Genomic DNA, 11,952 nt, shown 5'->3' on the forward strand with positions numbered 1-11,952 from the left:
GACCCCAGTAAATGAAAACAACCCCGCAGTAACTTCCCCTATCACTTGCCTTGCGCTGGGAAGCATCCTGGCAGGATTCCTCATCACCTCATTCATCATCCCCACAAAAACCCGTCCAATAACCATGGCATCCCCAATAAAATAACTGCCCTAATCGTAACAGCCCTAGGCATCGCTTTAGCTCTAGAAATTTCAAAAATAGACCAAACACTCATCCTCACAAAAAAAGCCCCCTTCTCAAACTTCTCAACATCCCTAGGATACTTTAACCCCCTAACCCACCGCCTAAGTATAACCAAATTGACCTCTCCTGATACAAAATATTAGGTCCAGAGGGGCTAGCCAGCCTACAACTAATAGCAACCAAAACTGCCACCACCCTCCACTCAGGTCTAATCAAAGCTTACTTAGGATCATTCGCTTTATCCATTGCCATCATCCTCGTATCCACATACAGAAATAACCAATGGCCCTCAACCTTCATAAAAACCACCAAATCCTCAAAATCATCAACAACGCCCTAATCAACCTCCCAGTGCCATCAAACATCTCAACATGATGAAACTTCAGGTCTCTAGTAGACGTTTGCTTAATTACTCAAATTGTCACAGGTCTTCTGCTAGGCTATGCACTACACAGCAGATACCAAACTAGCCTTCTCCTCTGTCGCTCACAAATGCCGAGACGTACAATTCGGCTGACTCATCCGCAACCTCCACACAAACAGAGCCTCCTTCTTCTTCATCTGCATCTACCTACGCATCGGTCGAGGACTCTACTACGGCTTATACCTAAACAAAGAAACCTGAAACATTGGAGTCATCCTCCTCCTAACCCTCATAGCAACCGTCTTCATAGGATACATCCTACCATGAGGCCAACTATCATTCTGAGGAGCTACTGTAATCACAAACCTATTCTCTGCCATCCCTTACATCGGGCAAACACTAGTCAAGTGAGCCTGAGGCGGGTTCTCTGTTGACAACCGCACACTGTCCCGATTCTTTGCTCTCCACTTCCTCCTTCCCTTTGTCATCGTAGGCCTTACTCTCGTCCATCTCACCTTCCTCCATGAAACAGGCTCAAACAACCTGCTAGGCATTCCCTCAGACTGTGACAAGATCCCCTTCCATGCATACTACACCATCAAAGACATCCTAGGATTCGCACCAATGCTCTCCCTACTCATCTCACTAGCCCTATTCTCCCCCAACCTCCTAGGTGACCCAGAAAACTTCACCCCAGCCAACCCGCTAGTCACCCCTCCTCACATCAAACCCGAGTGATCTTTCCTATTTGCTTATGCCATCCTCCGATCCATCCCAAACAAACTAGGAGGTGTAATGCCTCTAGCCGCCTCAATCCTCATCCTGTTCCTCACCCCACTATTACATAGATCAAAACTATGATCAATACCCTTCCGCCCCCTATCACAAATCCTATTCTGAACCCTAGTTGTCAAAGTCCTCATCCTAACCTGAGTAGGCAGCCAGCCAGTAGAACACCCCTTCATCCTCATCGGCCAACTAGCCTCATTCACATACTTCACAATCATTCTAGTTCTATTCCCCCTGATTGAGGAAGTTGTCAGTGGGCTGCTGCACATTTACAGGAGCCTTGCTTTTTCCACTGTGTGACCACAGCCTGCAAACTTGCAGGGCAGTGTTAAAATGATTGAGTGAATTGCTCCTGTGCTTTTTGCTGCCTATGGCATTACTTATGGTGCTTTTTTTAATGACATGTTTCACAAGGAAGTAGATGTTTCCTCTCTACTTAGGTTAGGGTGTATCCTAACCTGGCTTTTGTACGTCTTCCTGCTCTTTCTTAGTGCCTGAGTTTCTGATTTTGAAACAGAAAGAGCATTAGGATGCCACTGGTTTGGTAAAGCTCTTGTCAAGGCATTCAGCTAAAAAGGGAGTGTCTGAAGCCACAGGGGCAACTAGATATATACATGCAAGTATCCGCGCTGCAGTGTAGATGCCCTGGACACCCCAATCAGGCAGATAGGAGCGGGCTCAGACACACGGCTTCCCTGCACCAAGGCAAGGTTTTGATGACACTACAACAAGGTGGCAACCTTTAAGTTTTTAAAGGTTTATTATACCTTAAGAAAAGACTGTATAAGGAAAGTTTGCAGCACTGGGAAGTCTCCATGATTAACAGCCACATGCCCATCTACAAAAGGGATGCTCTGCTTTTTAAACCCTTAGCCCCTCCCAATGTTTCGTCAGTCAACTCCTTCTCTGCCGTCCAGTGGTGGAGATTACTTTCTTGCATCTTGATTGGAGGTCAGGTGTTGTTACACCCCGCCTGCTGGTCACAAGCCAGCCCTCCCCAAATGCCCTGACTACCAAGGCTATTACAAAGGGGATAAGAAAGAGGACAATGGGAGGACATATTACAATAACAGCACTTTACATTTGAACATAATATCTATCTCTTAATTGTGAGAGCCAACTATTACATTACTCACCTATAATGCACAGAAGCAGGAGAGAAGGCACTGTTGGCATAACAGCTGAAATCATTGCTAACAAATCTCCCCACATATTTGCACCTTTATTGGACATGGCCAGGACTCCTGTGGATATACATCTCTGCCTTTCTTCCCCTTTGGAAGCAGTCAACCTGGAAACTCGTGGGGAAACCAAGGGCTTTGTGGGGGCTGCATTGCTCTGCACACACCCAGGACACCCGTGGCACAGAGCTTTGGTGCCTAAAAAGATCAACCAGAGGAAAACAGCTGGAGAAGGTTTCATTTGGACCTTTCTTACCTGCTAACAGAAGTTGTCAAAATGAAAGTGACCAAGCAGGGCTTGATCCCTGCTGCCAGCTCGGGGTTAGAAAGGAGGCATTACTTGATTTCAGTGCTGGGTGCACAGGGAATCACTTCCCTAAGCCCTGCACACCCAGCAATCTCACCTAGTAGTTTGTATCCATAGAACTAAGACATATTCAGTATTTTGCTAAAACTCAAGGGCTAAACATTACCTCCAATTTATTGACATATTTCAATCACTTCTCAGAATTTATTGACATCAGAGTAGGAGTGTCCTGTAGATCCCTGCTGGTCATTGTCACAGGTTCAGGTGACCCATGCACAAAATAACCCAGGACAAAACTGGGATTGCAAAGCAAATTCATTCTGTTAGTTGCAGTAGCATATAATACATACTGACCTCTGGATTCCCAAAAATCCACTGAACAGGAGAAGGATTTGGAGCGGGCTGCTTGGCAGCAGGGGCAGGTAGGCAGTGCATTTCCAGGACATCCCCTGGATGAAAATGCTGTGCATCCCGTCCTTCTCAACCCTCCAGCACAGAACTAGGCCTTGTATCTCCTGCTCAGGAGTGGAATTTTACAGCGGGAGTTAGAGCAGCAGCTCACACATGCCTGGTGTGTGAGATGAAGCCATGATGGCTCAGGATGACTCCATGACTCCCTGCCACCAAGGGCTCCATTGTGCATTGCTCTCCTTTCAAAGCTTGACTGCCCACCCATTGACCAATCCATTGTTTCTCTTTCAAGGCTCAAGGTCCCACCTCTTAAACAAGACACTTTTCTTCATTGTCTTGTCAACCTGCTCAAACATGGTTTAAATATGGCAGGGTCTGGGACACAACTCAAGTTCCTGACACAGTCATTTGGGAAATATTCCCATTCCTCAAACTCTCCTTTGGTGGTCAAGAGCCTCCTAAAACACTTTCTTGAATTTTAATGCATTCCAGTTACCTTCTTAGCAGGACCACTCTCCTTATTTTCAAGGCCAAGATAGCCACTTGCACACAGTAAGCACTGCAGTGGGGGAATACATGGTTCAGCACTGCTGTTAAAGCTAAAGGAATTCAAAAGACTATGCCCTGTTTGTTGGACTTAATGCCTCTCCTTCCTATTCTGGGAATCAAACACAAGTGTTTCATCAATACACCCTGCAAGTGCTCTTGCTCAGTGAAGCCACATTGCTGTTTCAATAAAGCAGCCGGGACTCAGTTTCTTCATGCAGGGAAAGCCAATTCTTTATTCACATAACTCATTTTTATACTGTTTTCACAGACCTTGTGTTCAACTCCAACTGGCTGATAGTTTCCTTGTCACACAATTTATTGCTTAGAAGGTGTATTGGTGTGTACATGCTAAAACTCTCTCTATTTAAGACTCCCTCTTACTCAGGTGATTACATTTTGCTTTCGTGGACGCTCATGGGACAGGTTTCTTGTTTATTACAGATGCACACAGTATTCTTAGCACAATAGCTTGTTGTGCTAACTGCACTCATGACTATTCCCATGGGAAGTTAGCTGGCTGCACGTAGAAGACGCAACAGGCCAGCTGGGAATTTACTATAGGAAGGTCTGATTTTATAAGACCTTTCTTTTGTAATAACCTTGTGTGCAACACATTATGACTTTTTTCAGAAATTAATGAAGAAAACAAAAATTGCCTACTGAAACCCTTCTGCCCCCTTCCAAATCAGTTCACTCCTCAAACACAAGCCTCAAGCAAATCCCTGATGTGCCTCTCCCCCTGCAGCTCAGAGCTGCATTGTACAGTGCTTGCTGTGCACCAGAGAGCAAAAAGCAGGCTGGCCTGGTGGCCCTGCATATTTCTGCCAAACTCTCTGCATCTCACACCTTTGCTCTGGCTCAGTGCAGAACTGCAGGGTTGCAAGCACTTCCTCCCAGAGCTGCATGAGGCGCTGGCTCCTGCAGATGGGCCCTGCCAAGCTGTCCCTGTCTCACGGTGGCCTCGCTTCCCCTGGCAGAGTGCCGGGCCTGAAGGAGGCTGCCCTGCGCTCCAGCCTGCCGAGCAGCCCGGCTCCCTGCCCTGGTGCCCAGAGTGCTGCACACACTGCTGACCTTTGCCAGGAGTTGCAGGGCAGCGGGCAGAAGAGGAGGAGTTCTCAGCCAGCCCAGCAGCCCTTGGCTGCCCTTGGCCTTTCTCTGCTCCTGGGCACACTGCAGACGGCCAATGCCTCCAGGCTGGGCTGTGCCCAGCACGGCTGCACTTCCCCTCGGGAGCAGCCAGCTGCCACCTGGGCTGTGAGAGCAGAGGATTTGCCTGCTCCCTGGAAGAGGCACCCAGGGCTCAGCTGCTGCCTCTTGCAGCTCCAAGGGCCTCCTTCCAGCCTGCCTCTGCTGGGGCTCAAGCTGCTCGGGGCTCTGCTGGGGCTCCAGCCCGGGCAAGGCCGGGCCCGCTCTCACCTCACAGGCGCTGACAGTTCTGCACCACAGGAGACCTTCCCGAGCACCCTCTCTGATCTTTCTGCTTTCTCACTTGAGCAAGGCTCTCCTCCAGCCAAAGAGATTATTGCATTTAGGGATACAAATCCAAGTGGCAGGAACCCCAATGTTCTCCAGTCACAGCTGAAGGCCTGCATCTGCACAGGATGTTTCGGCTGCCCCATTCTTCATTTGGTTTTGCCTTTAAATGCCATTGCCCTATCTTCCTCACCTAGAAATACCACAGCTGGCCAAAAACACACCAGTAGGCCATATTTCAAAGGCAGTCTGGTCTGGAGAGAATGAATGAAGAAGATCCTTCCCCATTTTCACACCATTCCAAAGACACCGTTTCATTTTCCACCTTTAAGAAACAACAGACAATTCAGAGAGAAATCGCGATCTTATTCACAGAGTGAGAAGGAAGGGAATCTTCAAGGTGAGTTGTGGTTTCAGAAACTTTATTGATTTCCAATCCTACTCTGACGTCGTATTAGACAATCCTACTCTAACCCTCACTCTTACCTTAATCCTAATCCTAATCCTAATCCTAATCCTTATCCTAATCGTAATCCTAATCGTAATCCTAATCTTAGTCATAACCTGCAATGCTACTCTAAACTGGTTGAGGAATAAATGGTTCTGATATGATTGTCACATTTTTGTCTCCTTCCTCTTCTTTACTGAAACAATCTGTTGCACCAGGCTGGACGGAGGCTCAGCAAATCTTACAAATGGATGCTGCCCAAAGGGAAAAAAGCCAAATCAAGAAAAAACAATGAACCATGACTTTCCAAGCTCAGTGCTTCACAGGATTCCTCCTGCTCCTAGAAGGATGCAGGAAGAGGAACAATGGGATCATCCACACCTCTGTATTCATGTGCAGTACTTTGCCATCACAGGCAAACATGGCCCAGGATCCCACTCATCCATTTATACAGGTGTCTTCATCTTGCTGAGATTTTAGCCCTGCCCGTTCTCTAGAAATGGTGCTTTCTGTCCTTGGAGTTTCTTCTTTTCAGGAAACTCCAAAGCCACTCATTGATCCCTCTCTTTGTAAGACAGGCACTGTGCTGATTTCCACAGGGAGACAGAGCAGTGTCTACCTTTCCATGCCCTGCCCCTCGTGTGCTGGTTGGCACCTTCCTTCCCAGCAGGGCCAGCCCAGTGGCACTGGGCCCTGCAGTTCCCACTCTGCCACACAACCTGGCAGTAACCCTGGCACAGTTCCCATCTCCTTGAGGGTGCCAGGCAGCAGATGGGGCTGGAACAAGTCTCTCCTGGCTGTCCCTGTTTGTGGCAGAAACCTCTAAGGGTGGGCTGGGGGGCACAAACCAGGGCCCCTCAGAGGCTCAGAGCGAACCCCCACAGCCCCTCTTGCCCACAGCCAAATCTCTGACTGCTCAGCTGGGAGTGGCTTCCTTGGGTTCCTGCACCTCCATTTCATGTCTCTGTACCCTGCATTGCTCTACTTCAATTCTTTTACCATTAGATAAAACTGAACACACCACCAAATTAAAAATAAAAGAGGGTGACAGAAACAGAAAACAGAGCACCTCTCCTCTCAGGAAATGCAGAGAGAGATGGAGTTATTCAGTTTTGTGAAGAACAGGCCCCAGGGAGACTTTATTGCCACTTTACATGACTTCAGAGCGGTTTTGAGCAAAGTAGGGGACATCTTTGTTAAAAGGGCCAGTTACAATAGGATGTGGGTGAATATTTTTAAACAAAATGGGGATCAAGTCAGAGTAGGTCTAAGGAAGAACTTGTTTACTTGGAGCATGGTGCCACCCTAGCACAGATTGCCCCAAGAGCTTGTAGGTGCCCCGTCCCTGCAACCATTCCAAGCCAGGTGGGAAAGGGCTCTGAGCAACCTGATCTCTTTGAAGATGTCCCTGCTCATTGCAGGACCCTTGGACCAGAGGACCTTTACAGGGCCCTGCCAGCCCAGCCCAGTCTAGGATTCCTCACCATTTTCATTTGAAGAGCACCAAGAGTGGAGGTGAGGAAGAAGAGGGCTCATCTGATACCTTGGACTTGAGTGGAGGAGGAGCCCATCCCTCAGAGCCTGTTTCACCTGCAGCCCCTTCACATTTTACCTGCAGGAGCTCCTTGGCAGACCAGCGCTGCTCCTCATCTCTCTGCAGGCAGCAGCTTAGGAAGTCACGCAGCAAAGCTGAGAGGAGCTTGGGATGCTGAAGTTTTGGGGTCCCTACTGTGGCTATCAGGTGTCGAGCCTGAAGAAAAAAAAAACCCACGAGGCTCCACCTGCTGCTTTCACATCTCTAAGGCTCTCCCAGATCCCTTTGTTTAACCTCTGTTCTTCAGTGGCAGTTACTGCCCTGACAGAGACCCAGAGATGACTTTCCTTTGCCAACCAAAAACCCAAACCCCGATGCAGCCACAGCTTTTCCACCATCCCACAGATCTTGCCTTGGCAGCTGATTTCCCTAGTTAGTGGGAATCACATCAGCAAAAGCATGTTTGCTTCTCTGAGGATTCATACCAGCTTGAGAGTCTTTTTGGAATTGGGACTTTGCTACACTAATTTCAAGGGTTAGTACATGAAAAGCATCTCTGCACTGCTTTTTGGTCCTTTAAGCACACGTGCCTTAGAACAAAACTCATCAAGCTTTTTGTGCTGTTCTTGAAAACAATGGGAATTGGAAGAAAAGAAAGAAAATCCATCAGGTAATCCCCAGGTAAGGAAATAAAGATTTACAATCTCATCTTCAACACAGACACATGAACATGCCTGCAGCGGTGTCTTGGGATGGAAATGCCTGCTTGGGCACACAGGACCCACCTGCAGCTCTGTCTCTCAGCAGTCTGAAAATTGCATCTTCCCATTTTGCAGCAAAAGAAAAATTGTCATGGTCAGAAGAAGAAGAGGTGCCATCCCTATGGTCACCCTCTGCTCATTTGGCTACTCAAGTCGATGCATTACTGGTAGGCCCATCCCAGAAAGTGCCAGGAAACAAACCAGCGGTTTTGGCAAGCTCTCCACATCATCAGGCTCTGGCTTGGTGACATGGTAAATGTGCTGTGGGCTATGAGAGAAACACGGTCACTAAATGCAGTGCAGCAGCACTGCACAAGAAGTAGAAGAGACTCAGTGGCCTTTACAAGCTCATGCCCAGGTTTCAGGCATGTTTCCCAGTGAGAAGAAACTGCACACTGGGTTAGGTTCCTCTCTAAAGACTACAGTTTTAGAAACTTTGTTGGGTTTGGGTTTCCCTCCTTCATTTATGGAAAGATAACAGAAGATCTAAGATGCTTGTTTCCCGTTACTGGAACCACTTATAACCCAAAGGAAAGTGTTTCCTGAGAATGGAGTTTGTTGGCATGTGGTAAGGCTTGAGTTCCGCCACTAACGTATCCAAATCTACAACAGATGCTGATGTGTTGCATGGACGTTTTTAGAGGGGACCTTGGTGGAAGTAGTTCCAGCAGATGGCAATGGGATTTTGTCCAATGGCACGCAGGGCATGGGACAGGTGAGAAAGACAGTGGGATCAGTGAGTATTTGCTGCTTACCAAGGCATGACTTTGGTCCCAGTAAGGAGGTTCTTTTTCTAACATTTCAATCCCCACAATTCCAAAAGACCATATGTCCACTTTGGGGCCATATGGTTGACCTGTTGCCACTTCAGGCGCCATCCACCAAGGAATCCCGACTACCGAGCACGGTCTGCTCTGCTCAGAGTTGAGCTGAGTAGAGAGGCCAAAATCAGCTGAGGAGAAAGAAAAATGCTGGTTTTATTTGAATTCTGTGCAATTATGAAAGCAAGCAAAAGAATTCCCCAGTAGAGGTTTGAAAATGTGCTGTTGAATCTCCTGGCATTGGCAACTTAAAAAATCCCCCCAATTTTTTACACTGCCTCCAGCAGTGGCTTTTATTTTTTGGAAACTTTAGACTTGTAGCTCCCTCCCTCTGGAAGGGACACACACAGAGCAAGGCAGCTCTTGACTGCTTGTTCCTTGTCCTACCTCTGTGCATGTGGCAACTGCGCCCTAAGCTCACAGCGGGTGTCCCTGCGCTGCCACCAGAACCATTTTTGGGGAGCTGGCTGTCACTCCATGCAGCCCCACACCCACATCACCCACATCCCTGGAATGCTGCACCTGACCAAGAATATACTGACTCAGCTTGACAGAGCCATCGGTTCTGAGAACGATGTTGTCACTCTTCACATCTCGATGGATCACATTGTTCGAATGAAGAAAATCCAGTCCTTGCAGGCACTGAGAGAGAAAACAAAAAGAGGAGGGAAAAAATGGGTGATGTGATTTCATCACACGAGAAAGAAACAAAGAATTGAAAAGATTCCCTCTCCAAGGGAATGGGCAGTAATGGCAGAACACAATGCCACTGAGAGGAAGAGCTTGCTGCTCCAACACTTGCAGAGCAGGACCTTTCTGAGGAAAGGCATGTCAGCTTTGGAAAGAGTAACAGCACCTGCTCTTTTAGACTTTCCCCTGCAAACCAGCCAGGATGACTCCTGCTGCAGTGGATGTGCTCAGAAGCAAAGAGCATTTTGGCTGCACTCCTATCCTTTTTAGCTGAGGACTGAGAGAATCGAGTCTCTCTTTTTCTTTGCTGTTTGTTTCAAATCCTGCCACCAGCACCTTTGCTTTTACAGGCAAGGAATGCAGTGAAGACAGAAAAAAGTTTAGTGAGGCAAGATGGGGAACAGCAAATACAAGAGGTGGAGCGAGAGTACAACAGCAGGAGATAAGAGTATTGGCACTGAGTACAGTGAGTGCAGGGGCACTGGCAGGCCTTTCACTTGAGATGCTTTTACTTGCCCATAGCATACCAGCCACACAGAAACAAAGCTTGGCACATGAAATCACTCCTGTTCTGAGCCCCTGTTCCCAGACAATCCTGCCCAAGCCCTCAGAAGCACAGATGGGATTGCTGACCTCCCGACTGATGGCTGCAATGTGGTCTTCAGACAGGAAGGTCTTGCGGATGACATCACTGAAGGTGCCTCCATCCATGTACTCCATTACCAGCCAGAGTTCCTCACCCAGAAGCTAGCTGAAAGAAGGAAACAAGGCCGTTGAGATAAACATGCATGGCTACCTTGATGTTTTGCTTCTGGGTTTCGTGTTTCCAGGTGCCTTTGTGACTAGGACAGAATCAAAGGAATAGACAATCTGCAGTCTGTGCAGTCTAGAGGAGAAAGGCACAGCAGTGAAAAAGGAGATGTCTTAGATGGCCAGGAGATGAAAAATGCAGTTTAGTAACAGCCCAGGTAAAAACCTGTCAGGCATTGTGTTTCTGGAAATAATAACCTAGTCTTCCTGGCATGCACAGCAATGGAAAGGGTTCATCAGAATTTAAGAAACTTTAAAAAATCAATCCCAAGAAAATGTGGAGGCAATGTACTTTGAGGGTATTGACTTAGTAAATACTGTTGATCCAGGTTTCAATAATTTTGCAATAATTTTCAACTGATGAGTGGCAGGGAAGACTCATGCAGACAAGATGCACTCTCCTCTCATCCATTGGAGATGAGTTGAGAAATATGAATAAATAAAAATTAACAGCTCTTCTTTCTGCCACTGACCAAAGTGGGTTTTTCACCTCTCATATTTGCTGTATGTAAATGCCCATTGATGGGATAAGACCATGACCTCTCGCCTGTCTAAATAATTCACAACACTGGGACTCCTATACCTCTTCACGACCATGATTTCATTAACAGTTACTTCCTTCCTATTCGGTCCTTGAATATGTATTTTCTTTATGGCCACCTAAAATGACATTGAAAATCAGTAACTCGAGAAGTTGGTGCCACGAGACCACAACGCACATGGAGCAAGTGATTTTGCAATGACAAACCTGAGCTTTGCCAAACTGCCTTGTGATTAGGCACTGCAGTAATTAGGAACTGACATTCCAACAGCCCATTTCTCTGCTCCCTTGGGGGACAGTTACAGGACACGTGGGGCTACTGACGTTTTGCCTTGTCCACTTGGAAACAGTGGTGTCACAGCTATCACCCACAAACCACTGACCACACTCTCTGCTGCTTTTTTTGGGATTCAGAAGAAGTAATCCATGCCTTAATACGCTGTGGATACATCTTGGGCTATGGGCATGGCTTAGGGCTTTTAGGGATGCCTTGCAGTTCTCTCCCCACATGCAGTTCCCAAATGCAGTACTGCAGGTGCCTAAGGAGCTACCAGTAACTTTCAGATAGATTTGCTGGCAGCCAGAAATGAGAATTCAGGACTCTGAAGCTGTAGCCCCAAAGAGCAGTGAGGTGCTCTAAGGCACCACTTTTGTTTTAGCAATGGAGAGCGAGTGAGCGCGTCCTTCTCTGAAAGGAACCGCTGCCTCCCTGCCTTCCTTCTGGCAGCTGAGGAGGACAAAGTCCCAAATGTATTTTGCAGGCTGGCACCAGTCTGTGCTTCTTGTGCCTTTTCAACACAGCTCTGTCCAAAGCTCCAGCCACAGCTCACACCAGAGGGGAAAGCCTTCATTTGCAACAGAGTCTGCGGGGCCTGTTTACATTTACCTCTCCTCCTGTGGCATTGTTGAGTGCTCTGACCACTTGTCCAAAACCCCTAGAAACAAAACAGAAGCAGAGACATGAAAAGCTGTTTAGCTCCTAGAGTGAAAGCCAGCCCACACAGGAGATCTCTGCTGGAAGTGTCAAAACCTGCAGGAGGCAGGAGGGCTCTGCCAGAAGGCAGATGATGCATTTTCCTCTCAAGTGCA

The 11,952-nt window shown here is 47.6% G+C and overlaps 1 pseudogene; it reads left to right on the forward strand.

The window, feature by feature from the left end:
* The first annotated feature begins 466 nt into the window (after nt 1–466).
* On the forward strand, nt 467–3,549 carry LOC134425983 (cytochrome b-like; annotated as a pseudogene).
* Nucleotides 3,550–11,952: the final 8,403 nt, after the last annotated feature.

Source organism: Melospiza melodia, chromosome 17 (assembly GCF_035770615.1).
Source record: "Melospiza melodia melodia isolate bMelMel2 chromosome 17, bMelMel2.pri, whole genome shotgun sequence".
Taxonomy (NCBI): domain Eukaryota; kingdom Metazoa; phylum Chordata; class Aves; order Passeriformes; family Passerellidae; genus Melospiza; species Melospiza melodia.